Here is a 15,416-nt window from a genome sequence, read left to right on the forward strand (position 1 = left end):
TGTTTGTATCTGATTTGATTCAACACTTGTTTGGACTGTAGTCATTGAAGTTAATTGTTCTCTGTCCATTGTTTGGCCCTCTTTTTACAGTGTGATGATTGCATATATCAAAGCAGTTCTCATTACAGGCAGTTTTCAGGGATCAAATATTACGCACAAAACTTGCAAGCACAGCTCCTTCATTAAGTTATTCCTACATTTGATGACAACTCTAGAAGTGATTATAGTGATATTGAGCAAAACCATCTCAGTTTTATTGTGAATTCTGCCTACAGGACTGAAATCTGACTGGCTTGTTTACAAAACAATGAGGCTGGAGACATGTCAGGACATTCATCTTCTTCTAAGAGCACTCTCTTGTACTTTTTAATCCTTTTTCTTTCAATTACTACAGGTCTGATTGAAGAAGCAAGCCAAATACTCACTTGCTTCATTAGCAGTGGAAAGAAAATTGAAGCTTCTCTCCTTAATAGCACATTAGATTGAGGAACACAACTGGAGGCAAAAGATACATCTATTTTCTGAGTCTTTTAAAAACAGAACAGAACACAGAACATATCCTGTCTTAGCCAGGGGCAGAGTAAAGTGAGAAGTGAATAGGCACGAAATGTTTTTACTAGAAAAGCAGCCCAGACTTCTTTGAATCTTAGCCTGCCTTTGCCACCAGCTGATGGACTTTGGTAGGCACTTAGCCACCATCCTACAGGTGGGTGGACACACAGGCTGCAGAGCAGGTTATGCCTTAATTTTGTCTGGTACCCATCTGTCTTGTGGCAGGAACAGGGAAATTAATCACAAATTCTCTTCCTAAGGTTGGCCTTGTTTGGCAAGGGAAGAGGGCTCAACAGCCCTCCAGAAGTGCTCTGCACTTGTGGGTGCCTGAGGGTGATCACCCATTGGGTGTGAAATCAGGGCATTTCTCCAAGGAGATGCTCAGGCTCAGGGCAGTCTAAGCATGTGTTTAATCACCTGGATTAACTCCAGGCTCTTTAAACTGTAATTAACAGTGGCAGTTCCCAGCTTCTCTAATTCACAGAGACCAGGGCAGTTTCAGGTGTGCCTGCTTTTTTGTTATCCTGTTCACTGATCCTACGAATGAAATACACTGCAGTCTTACAGTTCTTTTGTCATCTCCACAGAACTTCGAGTTTTAAACTAGTGCCATATGGTATTTGAGTTCCCACTGAGTACCTGAAGAAGGTGATTGGATATTTTCTGAAAGATTATAAAATTAATGGAGCCTCTGGTAATTTTTAGGAGCAGTGTCATCAGCTTTCTAGAAAGAAACAAATAAACAGCTTCACCTTCCCAAAAACCAAACCCCTGAACTGAGAGTAGAGGAGGGTCTGCTTGTTATTAAACTCTTTTATTTTGAAATAAAAATATTTTTGTATAAGCAGACAGTGTGTGCTTGTTCTTAATTCTGATATTAGTTTTACTGTTAGGTAATCACAAAACACAAAACAGAGGTTGACTTCTCTAAGCATCAGTATGTATGATGATAAATACAAGATAAACTTGAATACTCTCTTACAGAGTGTCATTTCAAAGTTTCCAAACTTTAAAGTATTGGGCTGCTCTTTTTGTCTCTCCTGCCTTCCTGCAGATTCCCTTCTTCTATCTTGCTGTAACCTATGCTTTCATTATAAAAAGAAATTCTGAACTCCAGGGTGGAACAGGATAAAGGACAGGTTGAAGGTGGACATATTTAATGACTTTATTCATTAGTCAGTAAATTTAGGTATAAAGCTGAAATTCTATGTTTAAACAGCCATCAATCCAAACACATGAAAATATAAGAATTGCATATAGGCTGCAGGCAAACACTAATATGTTGCAAAGTTTGTTTACATGTGGTCATTTAAAATAATGTTGGCCCCTGTGGTTTTATTTGGGAAATCTGCTTTTTTTGTGTTTCCTGATGTCACAGATGAATATTTCATGCCTGTGCTTGCATTTTTCGTACTATGAAAAACACAGGCAGAAATGAAAATTGTGAGACATGGTTATTTGAATACATATGATGTATAAAAGAAAATATTTATTTTTCTCACTTAGTTTTAAAAAAAAGAAGCTTAAAAAAATAATTACAGAATTAATGAGCTGGAGGCAAAATGCAACAATCTGTTTTGTCACAAGCATTTCTAATACTTTGGAGCTGCTGAATTAATGCATAAGACTTTGGGATTTTCACAGTGCCACCAGAAGATTTTTAGGGGTGTGGTGTAACTGTGGACTTCAATACTTTCTTATAAATTGTAATTTTTTCAGTTGTTCACTATTAATAGCTTATGTTTTTCCATGTCTGCATACTCCTGCACATACAATTACTTTGCTGAAATTTGAAGAGTTAGAATAAATATAATTACAGAAGAAAATGAGAAGTTACTGGTTAGGGTAATTGCAAAATAACTTTATTTCACTTCCATTCTGCTTGAATCAGTAAAAAATTGCAATCAAAAGAAAAATATTGCTGTGATGTTTTTTCAATATATCCCTGATTTGCCTTGATGGAGGAATTTTATTTTAATATTGTACATCTTCTTTTTTCCCCACTTAGACTTCTGCTACTATTGATAAAGATTTCCCCTGTAATTTTCTCTTTGCAATGCTTGTTGAAGCACAGCCCAGATAAACAAAAAATAATCAGTTGGAGCTGAATATTCTAACATAATTTAAAGATCTATTTTAAGTGTTCTGAATGAGAAACCAGCTTAGATATTCTTGTGCATTATAATTACAAAGCTATGATCAAAATTGTCTTTTTCACAGATTTCCTAACCCTTCTAATTGTTGATTTTTCTGAACATCACAGTGAGTGAGTACAGTTGGAAACAGACTTCTTTCATCCAGCTCCTGTTAAACAGTAGAATTCACATTGCTCTGTTCCCACTCGAGGATATTCAGAGTGCGTGGCTGCTGTTCTACTGCAACAGAGCTTTAGCTTGGTGGGCAGTCATTTTGAAGCTAAGGCAAAATGATGGAGCAGACTGATATTCTTTATCCATGCATCACATATATTTAAATATATATACTTTTATTTACATACATGTGCATAGATATAAATAGGAGTGTGAGGTCTCCTCAGTGCTTAAATGCTGTCTTGCCCACTGCACTTCAGCGGGAGCACAGTGGAATCAGTTATTCTGAGGAACAATCCCAGTGATTCCTCCACGAGGAAAACGGTGAATGAATGCATAGCAGGAGTGTGCTGACCTTCCAGCAGACTTTGGTGCCAAATTTAGAGCTGACCACTGTGCTTCCACAGCACTGCAAAGCTGCAGAGCTGTGAGCAGCAGTTTCTCTCGGAGTCATTCTGCGGTTTAAAGGCTGACCTCCTCCTGCTTGATTTCTTGTGGGGCAGGGAGCTGGCAGGGAGCTGGCTCGCACTGCCCAGTTCTCACAACAGGCAGTAGCTTTAAAGGTGACAACTGGAGGTTTGTGATGGCTGTTAGAAATCCACAGAGCACAGCACAGTGAAATTGAGGGCAAAAGAGGAAGTGAGGAGGACGGGATAGAGCCATGTACAATGGAATAAATGACTTCCTTCAGTGTGAAATGATAAGAGGATGTGAATGCTCTGAAATAATCAGCACACAAAGCACTGCTGCAGGAAAGTGGATTGCCTGGGAAAACTGTTTTTCTATACAGATACCACTGGGCACTGTTTCTTAAAATAAAACCAAACTGATGAGGGAGATATCATCAAACAACTGGGAAAAAGGAATTATCCAGGACTAAATTTTTTTTTTCTTAACTTATTTTGTAGAGAGACTAAAAACAATAAAATTGTCTGAGTTAAATCTTGAATGTATTTCTTTCATATTTTCACTTACTGTTTTGTAGTATGTGAGTACCGTCCCTTTGGTCCCTGAAGGATACACTCCACATGAAGAAGTCATGTACAAAAGCTCATTCCTTTTGTTGCTCTCCTTGATTACCCACTCTGCAAAGATGGCTGAGCCATGGCAAACAGCAATACCCTTTATATGTCTTATCATGTCTTTAAATATCCATGAAAGTAATCAAGAGCCTTGTTTAACACAAATTGTCATTCTTATCACATGTACCATTGTTTTTGTATTTTTATTTTTAAGAAAGTCTGTTCATTAGATTAACCAGCTGCACTCAGTAATAAAAGCTGAGTCATTAAAATTACTAAGAGCTGAAAGTTATTAGTGTTTGAGATGTTAAGTGAGACTTTTAATATAACAGATCCAGGACCACATGAGTCAAAAATACCTGTTGTCTGAGATGGAGTCAGAGGCATGGATGAGTTGCCATCAGACAGGTGTTAATGGCTGTCAGTATCAGTACCCACTGGTGCTGAAAGGAGTTGATGCCTTCCAATATCTTCAGCTTGATGCCTGTTCATCAGGTAACAACGGTGTCTTAATCCCAGGCCACACTGTGAATTGAATGAGAAATCAAGTTGGGTTTTTTCACCAGAACATCCAAAGTTTAGGGGTCTATCTCTTGGAAATTAATATTAAACCAATAATTTGGCGATTGCTTCTATGATTTAAGACCGTGTAGATGTGAAATGGGTGGAAAGGAAGAGCTCTGAGTTTACATTAGGGACTATATGAATGCAGAAATATGTGGGTTGGGATGCTTCTTGCCAGCATCAATAGTTTAAATATCTAGACTCTTTTTAAGATGTCCCTGTCTCAGTCTCTTGATTATAGCCTGTGGTTGTAGAATCACAGGGGTCATGATCTGAAGTCTTTTTCCCATTTCTGAAAGCAAAGATCAGGATTGTTAACATAAAAAGATAGGCAAGCTTCATCCTACCCTTACTGTCTTCCAGCATGTAAAGTGGGATTCCCCCAAGCCCTTTTGATTTGTCTCAGTGCCTTGCTAGGTGCTTTCTGGCTTTCCCGCAGCTGTTTGGGATCAGCAGCTGGAACGATGCAGATGATTCAACACCTAGTTTGGGTCTATCAGGCAGAATCGATTTTACCAGCTGACATGAAACATGGTGTAATTATATGAGTCTAATGGTTTAGACTAATGGTTAGGAGGAAATAAATAAAACAACTCACTTAATTAAAACTTCTCTCTAATATTTCCAGTGGTTTTAAAAGCATAAATTATGTTATTTGGAAAGATAGATAAAAATATTTTTGCACAGAGTCCTACCATGCATTAATAGATTATATGTATTATCAATTTTCTTTTTTAATTTCATATTAATTGTATTTATTTTTATGTTTATGTATTATTTTTATGTTTATGTAAAAATGTTTATTATTTTGAATAATAACTAAATTTGAAGGATTTCACAAAATTGCTTTGAAAGGCTTAGAAATCTGCAAAATGTGTAACTCAAAATAGAAATGTCTCCTGGATGACCCTCAATAGCGAAACTGGGATTTTTAGTTGTTAAAAAATAATTTAAAACATCTTATTTAAGTACATGACAGCTTATTCACCACCTGACATATTTAGTTTATACTTGCTGAAAATTGTGCAGTTCAATAAAAGGTGATTGGTCTAATGAGCCAATGGGAAATAATTTTTTCGATGGGTTTTATGTCTACTCACCTAATTTTGAAAAAGGACTACAAAAAGTGATCCTTTCTGCTGAGGCTTTTGTTGGCTTCCCTTAAGATTTTAATCACTAACCATAACTACTTTTGCTCATGTTTATATTTTGAAGAAATTTGTGACGTTCCATTTCATATCATGAACAAAAGACAAAATATTATTCAACACAACTTTGATGTCAAATGGTTTCTGTGTAAAAAACCCAGCATATTAATTGACTGTGATCAACTTACATAGAGAAACTTTGAGTATTTAAGGTTTTGCCAAGGTCTGCTTTAACATTAATGTAATTAACTCATTGAATGTGGAAATCATGAACAGGTAGAAGAGTTATTAGGTCAATCTTTTTATGACAGAAAGCTTAACACACTTAATAGTAACAGCATGTGGACATAGGCCAGATAAGGGATTGAAGTGATCAAAGATAATTAGCAGAAATTAGATGATGTTCTCTTGAACAGGGACAGAGGAAAATGTATATCACAGTTCTTCAAGAACTTAAGACAAAATATAATGTGAAATAATTTACCACAGTTTCCAAGAATATGTGCAGACCGTGAAAGGTATAAAGGTTTACATGTCCAAAATTCTATTTGGAGGACAAAAATGGGTACTTTTAGATCTGTGTATTAATAGGACTAATTTCAACATTTCAGAAAGTATAATTCCTGAAGCAAGTGTCTTAGCTGTTGACCTATCAGCACCTAGGAGACTAGGATAGATTTTTCAGCTGGTAGAATTCAGCTAACATCTTTCTTGTGACTTCTCTCTGAGGCAGGTGTATTGGATGATGCTTTAACTTCACACACGTTCATTGGATATTCCTACAAGCAGCTGATGGGGATAAAATCTAAATGAAGGAACTGACCGACGGGTAATCACCACATTGGAAAACCTGATGTTGGTAGCTCCTGGTGGTCAGCAGTTAAGCTGGAAGGATAATGTGAGTGAAACTTCTTCTCAGTTCAGCCCTTAGTCAAAGTCAAAGTGTTAGTCAAAAACCAGCAGTAAAATTTGTTTCCAAGGCAAGGTGTTTAGAGATGAAAGTGCTGCGGGAAAAAAAAGAACGGTCTGTGAATGCAGTTCATTGGAATGCTCCTTTGCCTGCTTTACCATCACTGAGAAAGCAAAAGATTTACCAACCATATCCAGACACTGCTCAGCAAGGCAGACCTGTTTTATCTCACCTCAGCTTCACTGCAGTTTGAATTTGTTACAGTTACACCAGCTCTGCTTGCTCCTGATAATACACAAAACCTGGCTGCTTAATGCAGGGGAAATTTTGGCCCTTTTGGATCAGTACAGGAGAGAACATGCAAATCTTCTTTTTTATAGTGTTTGTCAAATGAACTAATCCAGGTAGAGGAGAAGAGTAAGACACATGGCTGTTCCTGTAAGTCATAAAGCTATTTCAATTTCTATATATCTGCAGCACACTGTGGAAGGCAGAACAGAAAACTGCTTTCTGTTATATATTTTCCTGTCATAGCATTGTCTAGACAGAAAGCTTATGGTTAATTTGTTTATTTGTAAGGCTCTGAGGAGAACATAGAGCAAACCTGCCCACCAACGAACCAGCAGCTATAGTGCTATCAATTAAAAAAAATATAACATTAATGCTGCCACCTTCTCCCTGTGTAATCTTGTCCGCTTGATTTATTTCATCTTCACCAGAAAGGTTAGAAATTGACTTCATTCAGACAATTTAACCACTGCACTGAAGTTTTCTCATCAGACTTAGATATTTTTTATTTGATTTTAACTTCTGAGAGCACTCACAGTTTTTTACAAGTTTTTTACAACTTCCAACAAATAACTTGAAAGCCTGTATTTTATTTTTTTTTAATGCTTTAATATTTGCCTTCGTGTGTATTATAGTATTCATCTGAACCATTAGAGCCTTCAATATCCATGACAATTAGGCTGTTTTCTGGCCTGTTAAGGGTTTGGATGGATCAATATTTGATTCAGATTTGCCTCCAATTTATATGGTAATCATCTATTTTGCACTCAATATGTATCATACAGATGGCTGATTTAATAAAATCTGTACTTGTTCTCATAAATACAATTTTTACAGAATGAAGACATTGCTCCAACTCCCACTATAATTAAAGGAATCTTAAATGAGATCGGTTGACTAGTGACTTTTATAGATTTGATAACACCTATAAACATACAGCAAGCACATCTCAGTTAGAAGACCCTAAAGATTTTTCCAACATGTTATCCCTTATATTTTTCTGTTTTTTTTTTTAATTTTGTCCCTTCCTGCCTTCCTGCCTTCCTGCCTTCCTTCCCGCCTTCCTTCCTTCCTGCCTTCCTTCCCGCCTTCCTTCCCGCCTTCCTTCCTTCCCCCTTGCCTTCCTGACTTCCTGCCTTCGTTCACTCCCTCCTTCCCTAAAAGTTAATAATTGTACTGAGATGCAATCCCTGTTTTTAAACTAGTCCACACAATTGCTTCTTTGTGATGTTGTTCTAATCGAGTTCTTTGGGCTGGCTGGGAGATATTTATGTTTTTCAGTTGTCCACAGTCTCAAAGCTAGACACAATTCCTATTGAAATCACCCCCTCTAATTTCTCCTTTTGAAATGAGGAGCTCCAGCCACAATCATTCATTTTCTTCCTGATGCTGCATGCCAAAAAATAAAATTAAACATTTGTTATGTTTCAGAGCACACAGAAAGCCCCAGATGCTTGTGCATAACTTGCCATGTATGCATAAATAGGGTCTGTATGATGGTATGACAGCATTGATGGATGTAGGGAAAACTGCATGTAGAGAAAACTGGCTTATTTACTATGAGAACAGCAGAAATTTTGTAAGGTGTTCTGGTGTGGGGCAAGTCAGCCCACAGTACTTTCAATTACAAGCGTGGCTGCCTGTCATACTGCTTTGGAAATTGCCCTTCCCTTACAGAACCTAGGACCATTACTTAAGGTGTGTAGGAATATGGCCTGGAGCATTTCATCCTACTGGGACTGTTCCTGAGGCAGGTCTGCTCCCCGGTTCACAGAGGAGGGGCAGTGCTCTAGAACTGGATGTACCTTTTGGGGAGTGCTGGGCTGTTGCTTTATAATTGTGCGCCTGAAGCTCACCACTGCTGCACTTCTGGAGCTCAGCTGACACTGTTGAGTCAGGGACAGGAAGAAAAGACTCCAGTCTTCAGAAGGTGAATCAGAAGGTGTTTAATGAAAGTAGCAGATCTTTTTATTATGTGACTTGCTAAGGTGAGACTTGATTGGTCTCAAAGGAAAAACATTTCACACGATTGGCGAACTATGAACAGCGCACTCTGGAGAATAATATCTATAAACAACGGTTACAGAAAGAGAGGTAATAATTGTTTTAATCCTTTCTCTGAGCTTTCTCACACCTTCCCAGGAAAATCCTGGGAGAACTGTGTCTCTCTCTGTTCAGAGGATACATGATTACAACACTCAGGTTTTCACTCATGTTTTCTTCAGGTCAGGATATGTCATTGTTGAAATGTAGAGTGTGGAATCACTCATTTCTACACCAGAGCATGTACACCATGAGCTGGTGCATGGATAGCATGGGAATACAAACTGTCTGAACCTGAGGATGCCCTGTAATACAGTGCTCTTTGTAGACAATCAGCCAGGGGGTCCAAAATGGCAGTCTGGTCATAGTGCCTCGTTAGAAGGCAAGTTACCAATAAAAAACTGTACCTCTGATGAGCAAAGGCTGATGCTGGATTAGGATGCCTCAACTGGTCGGTGGTAGCATGGTAAAGAGAATTGCTGGATCTACTCCTCCCACATGCACAGATTAGAGAGGACTCTGAGCCAGTCCTCCTCCAGGGATTTTTAATAATAAGGTGCACATGGTGTGTGTGATGAACTGGGCATCATTCAAACATCAGAGGACTGCTTCAGAGGGAGAACAGTCATGTAAGATGTCTTGTGGGTGTGAGTTTAATTCACTGTTTCACAGCTTAATTCTGAGCAGAAGCCAAAAGGCCAGCCAAGTCAACACAGACAAAGCCAGGTCAACATGAGAACAACCATTCATATGAAAAGTGTGGTTCATTAAAATCAGTTTTTTCTTTTATTTAAAAACTTCTGAGGATTAGGGTTCCTTATCTTTAGATTATCTAATCTAGTACTTCTAGGACAATTTTGTGTTTTAGCCACATGGATTAGGAATTTTTTTCCCCTTTTGGTGATATTTTACATTTTTTAGGGTAGTGAAGTATCTTTTTTGTTTATTTATTTTTATTTCTCTTTTTCTCCTGCATTATAACCCCCATATTTTCTGAAAGAATAAATTTTCTAGGCCACATCCTCTTTTGATATTCTTCCCTTGACTTTTTAAATTTTATTTATGTAATACCCTAATTAGACTTCAGTCATGCTGAATAATAAAGAAGGATTTCTTTGTGTCTTTTATATAGTAGTCCCACTGATATTTCTTCTCAGCAATTTATGTGTGCGCTTTATGCCTACTGCTGCATAACTCTTCCCACCCAGCTGCATGTTTTTATTTCAGTACATTTCTAGAACATATCAAGAACATTTTGAATTCTAGACTTACATTCCCTCCCAGTTTTTAAATTACAAGGCATACTCACAGCAGTGCTGGACAAGGAACAGTTCCTGTACAATCTTGGTAATGACCAAAGACCATTTCAAGGCATCCTTTAAATGGTATTGCATCCTTCTTACAGTATTTTTTCCCAGGGCACAGGTCACCCTCACTGTTTCCCTGGAGGAAGGGACCACATGGGTGGCAGACGGAACTGAAACGTGTTATGGTATTCATGTTTGTTTCCAAGCTGCTTTTGCAGCACCCCATGCACAGAGGAGTGTCTCCCTTTTGAGTCTCTGTACAGCCCAAGGGGAGAGGAAGAGAAGAGCTGTTGCTGCCCCTCTTATTGGAGTCTTGTGTGCACTATTTACCAGGAAAACCAGAACTTGCAGATTTTTCTCTTGGGTACTTGCAAAGTACTTTGGTGACAATACCTATAAATGAAAGGGGCTGTATAGTACAAAAGGTGAACTTTTAGTCTCCTTCCTCTTTCCTTTTCTTCCTCTTCTAACCCTCTAGAAATGCTGGGGCTGCTTTTGTTTTGATGCCTTGAAAAGCAGAAGTTGCATAGATGACTCAAAGGTTTTGGAGGTGAAAATCCAAAGCAGGATCACTTGCTTTTGACATATCATGGAAGTAGAAATCCCTGAGAGTAAACTAAATTTGGGAACTTGAAACCCCTGGTTGTATTTACATTTGACAAGTTGGACATCACATATTAATAGCTGAGTGAACCTCTATTGAACCTGGACTTCAATTAATCTTTAACCTAAAACCGAAACAGATAAAACAGTGAAAAACAGTTCCATTTTCCTTCTAAATAAATTTTTTTGCAGTATAAAAAAGCAACTTGGGAAAAAACCATGAATACTTCATTCCTTCTTATAAACAGGATAAATCATATGAAAACTTGTTTGAGACAATTCAGATAAAGAACTGCTTGTATACAGAGTTGTTTCGACAAATCTAGGCCTTGATCGTTGTTAGATAATCACTGTAAAAGAGACTTTTTATTTGAAAAATTCTTTCCATCAATCAGGTGAAATTCCCAACTCTGATAACCTAATTAATGTTCATATTTGTGAAAGACAACTGCAGCTGACTTTTTTGCTTTACCTGCTCGCTTGACTACTACTCTGCTTTTATGGTAATGAAGAGTTAACATTTGCTCACCTTACATAAAGAGTAGCAAAAAAAAGTAGAAATATTTCTAATAGGAATCTGTTTACCAACACTTAACACATGTTCTTCCCTTTAGAGTCCACGTTTCAGCACAGTGAATTCCTTACTCCCACCTTAACACAAAAGAGGAGGGAACCGAGGTGAGAAAGCGGAGCAAATCCCTTTGATGTAGATAAAAAAACAGCCACTGAAGCACGAAGACAGAAAGCAGCAGAATACAGATTGACTCATTCCCCTCTCACTTACCCATCCGCCCCCTGAAAAAGTGAATTCCTGAGGTGTGCTGCCTCTCAATGCATGAAATGGGAGGGAAGAACCCAGTGGCAGGTTAGGGATGCAGCTCTCACAATATCTGACACAAAGCTACACCTGTGAGAATAGCTTTTGGGCTGCAAAAATGAGAGATTTCAGGAGATTGCTGGATTTCAGGAATTAGGATACCAGGTTTGCTATGAATGCTCAGAAGTCACAGTGGTTGGCCACACTATAACATGTTATATTATTTTACGTTATTTGAGTTATTTCATTGCAGTATTTGATTTTTGTGTAAAGTGAATGGATGAGGTCTTTCATGCTTTTAACTGGAATACTGTCCCAAGAAATGGTAGGTGAGGTTTTCACAGATGATTTTGAATTGAGATTTTTCTTTAAGTAGCACATATAGTTCTGGGTGATGTCAGGATGGAAATGGCAGGTTATCAGGAATGAATCCAGCATTAGGAACATGCCCCTGTTGCAAATTAAGGGTAAAAGAATTACAGAAAGGCAGGTCCTGCTATTGTAAATCAACGGCGACTCCAACAAAGTGGAGAGAGAACGATGCATCTGACTCCATCATCAGAAGGTTAATGAATTACTTTATTCTACTGTACTGTGTACATTTCATCTAAACTGAATCTGCCACGCACTCACTCTTGCTCACAACTGCACAGAACCGCATCATCTCTGATCCTCTCGTGACTGTCCCGTGACAGTCCCACACACCCACTCACACTTCTTGGCCCTGATAGGCCAAGGGAACAAAACATCTTCACTTTGGGTAAACAATCTCCATAGTGCATTCTACTTAGCACAACACAGGCATGGCAAGTGAGATAAGAATTGTGTTTTCCTCCTTCTCTGCTTGTCTCACAGCTTCTCTCTGTTCAGAGGGCATGTGAATACCACATCCTACAGGTGCTGAGTGTTCATTTCCTTTGTACAGTAACAGATAACATCTGAACTAGTAGTGCCAGGAACTCTTTACAGGCCGTGGAGAAAACCTATTTTAGAGAAGGTATTAGGGAAATTTCCCGTTCCCATCATGCAGGAGCCACTCTTGGCATTCACACTGACACCTCCTGAGCTGGGACTGAGCTCCCTTCACAGCTGCACCTGCCACACACACAGTCAGATAAATAAGCACTGAAAGAGGAGAAGGCACTAAAAAACAAAATTAGGAGCTTGTGCTGTTGGTTTTCCCACCCCAAAACTATTTTGAATAATGAGTTGCATTAAATAACCAATTTGTTTTGAAACATTTTACAAATGATTGAGTGAATAAAATAAAGTATTAATGCCATGTCATATATATTTCATCACTAGAAGGAATCTAGTTTTTCCATAAATACAAATTTATTTGATTACAGGAAAGATAACCATTTGAATAAAAGATAATTGCATGTGACATTAATGACTTTTATTTTTTGTTGTTGCAATTTATCTCTCCAGTTATCTGTACAAGAATAAAGCTCTCAAAGTAGATCAACAAGCATTTCCAGAATAAAAACTATTTACTGAAATTTCTGCCACAAACTTTAGAAAAACTTTTTTATTTTTTTACCCTGAAATATGGACATTTGTATTTTAGAACTGGATAAATTCATTCTGTAAGTACAGCCACATTTTCTATATTTAAAATTTGCCACTTTTGTTTTGTTTTAGAATGATAATATTCTTACTAGGATCCCTAAAGAAGGAGTCTTTTGCCCAATCTTCCTTACCAGTGTAGAAACACCAACTATTGCAGAAAACTGCAATGAAATTTGGCACGTGGTGTCCAAATAAACTTTAAAATCCTATTCTGTGTGTCTTTCTCTCAAAAAAACCCCAAAACAAACCAGGAAACACATCCAGAACCGAATAATAAAAAGAAAGGAAACTGAAATTAAGAAATTTCACATTCAGTGGGACAAATGTCACTGAAGTAATAGTGGTAGTTAATAATTTAATGTTTACATTTGAAAAGCATTTTGAAAATTAATGATGTCTTTGGGGTTGCAGTCAAAGTAAAATTTTCATTTTCTGTTGTAAAACTAGCATAAAACCAATTATGACTTCCCATTACAAACAAATGTTTGTGTTAGCAAAACAAAGTTAACTGCTGAGAATAAAATTCTAAGGTCACATAATTGCCAAAAGAGTAGTTAAATTTTTCTCAAATGTTTCTGTGTCATTACTTAATAATGCTACCATAAGTCCTCATAGCAAGATATACTATAACAAAAGTTTCATGTTTTTGATGTATTATCCTTAGAATTATTTTCAGCTTTACCTTCTAGCACTTGCAGCACAGGTATTTGCTCAGCTCCGTGTATCTGAGCATGCATCTGAAACTCAGGTGCAGACATGTAAAATGGAGACAGTGAAAATATGGAAGTAATACTTAAAAATTGATTCAAGGCTCATTCTAATTTATTTCACTTTCTTCTGTCACTCGTAATGCACTGAGCCCTGGCACAAGCAGCCAAGGCAGTGTGTGGAGTCTCCATCCTCTGAGATACTCAAAATCCATCTAGACATAGTCCTGAGACCCACTTTAAGTGGCCCTGACTGGGTGAGGAGAAGGCTGGACCAGATGTCCTACAGAGATCCCTTCCAACCTCAACTGTTCTGTGATTTTGTAGAAAACACTTATTCTCTGTTGGAAAAAAGTTCAATTATGATTTTATTAATAGCTCTAATATGGGAAAACCATGGGCACTTGCTCACGGCCTCATGTCAGGTCACTCTTTCCTCAGTTTGGTAATTCTTGCCAAATATCATCATGCTTTGGGGAAAAAACATGTTGATGGTTTGGATGTAATAACCTAAGTTTTTCTTTGTAGGTAGAGAAGTTTTTTATTAGGTGGCTGGCACTGTTAGAAAGAAAGACAAAATTTTGTGCAAGAAAGCATTTATTTTGAATTTTAAAAGAGGCTTCATCTTGCAAAGCTAAGTACACATGAGAATAGTGCCTTAAAATTAAATTAAGTACATAGCAGCTCATTTCTGGGAGAAAAATTGGACCCAAAAAAGGTATTAAATGAAGAAATGAAATAAGAAAGAATTGAGTAATAATTTCTCTGACAGGTACTAAAACAGTGTATAACATGGAAATATGACTTTAATACTCTCTAGAACCATTATCATACAGTAATCATTTAGTCTTTGGTATTTAACTGGGTAAGGAATTATTTTTCTTGGATTTGCTACACTCATGTAGATTTTTTGGGGGTTCTTTGGAGGTTTTTTTGGTATGTCTCTTTCTTACTCTTTTATCACCATCTCTGATATTCATAAGTACTTGCAAAGTGCCATTTCCAGGGTACCAGATACTGTAGCTGTAAAAAAAATGTGTCTGTACTATGAAAAGGCACCCCTTATCAAAATTTTTTGCAAAGATATTTGACATCTCTTGTAAAGCTAGATCAAAATTACATATTGTAATTAACATTGGTCCCATTCACGTGTTGCTTAAAAGGTAATGCAAATTCTTTTATATAGTGAAGTTATTGTAATCAGTTTTTCATCAGATTTTTTGTTCCATTGGCAATAACTATAAAATGCATATACTCCTTATTCTCATCAAGCTATTGGAGTCACAATCAGAGTATACACCTTTCCTATTCTTTTATTTCCAATGTCACACTCAGATTCATATAGACTATGCTTTTGTGGCAATGTTTTTTTTCTTTTCTTTCTGCAGGAAGAAGTCTAGCATTTTAGCTTTTTCTTTAATCTCACTTTTATTCAAGTCACTGTGATTTAGGCTTCATCTTGTCTCTTATCTGATGCATCCTTTATCATAGAAAATGCTTCTTTTCAGATTTTTAATCTTGAAACTTTTACTGCCGGTCTTTTGGTTTTTTGGGATTGGGATTTTTTAATTTTT

Source organism: Fringilla coelebs, assembly GCF_963513975.1.
Source record: "Fringilla coelebs genome assembly, chromosome: 1".
In the NCBI taxonomy this organism is placed as follows: domain Eukaryota; kingdom Metazoa; phylum Chordata; class Aves; order Passeriformes; family Fringillidae; genus Fringilla; species Fringilla coelebs.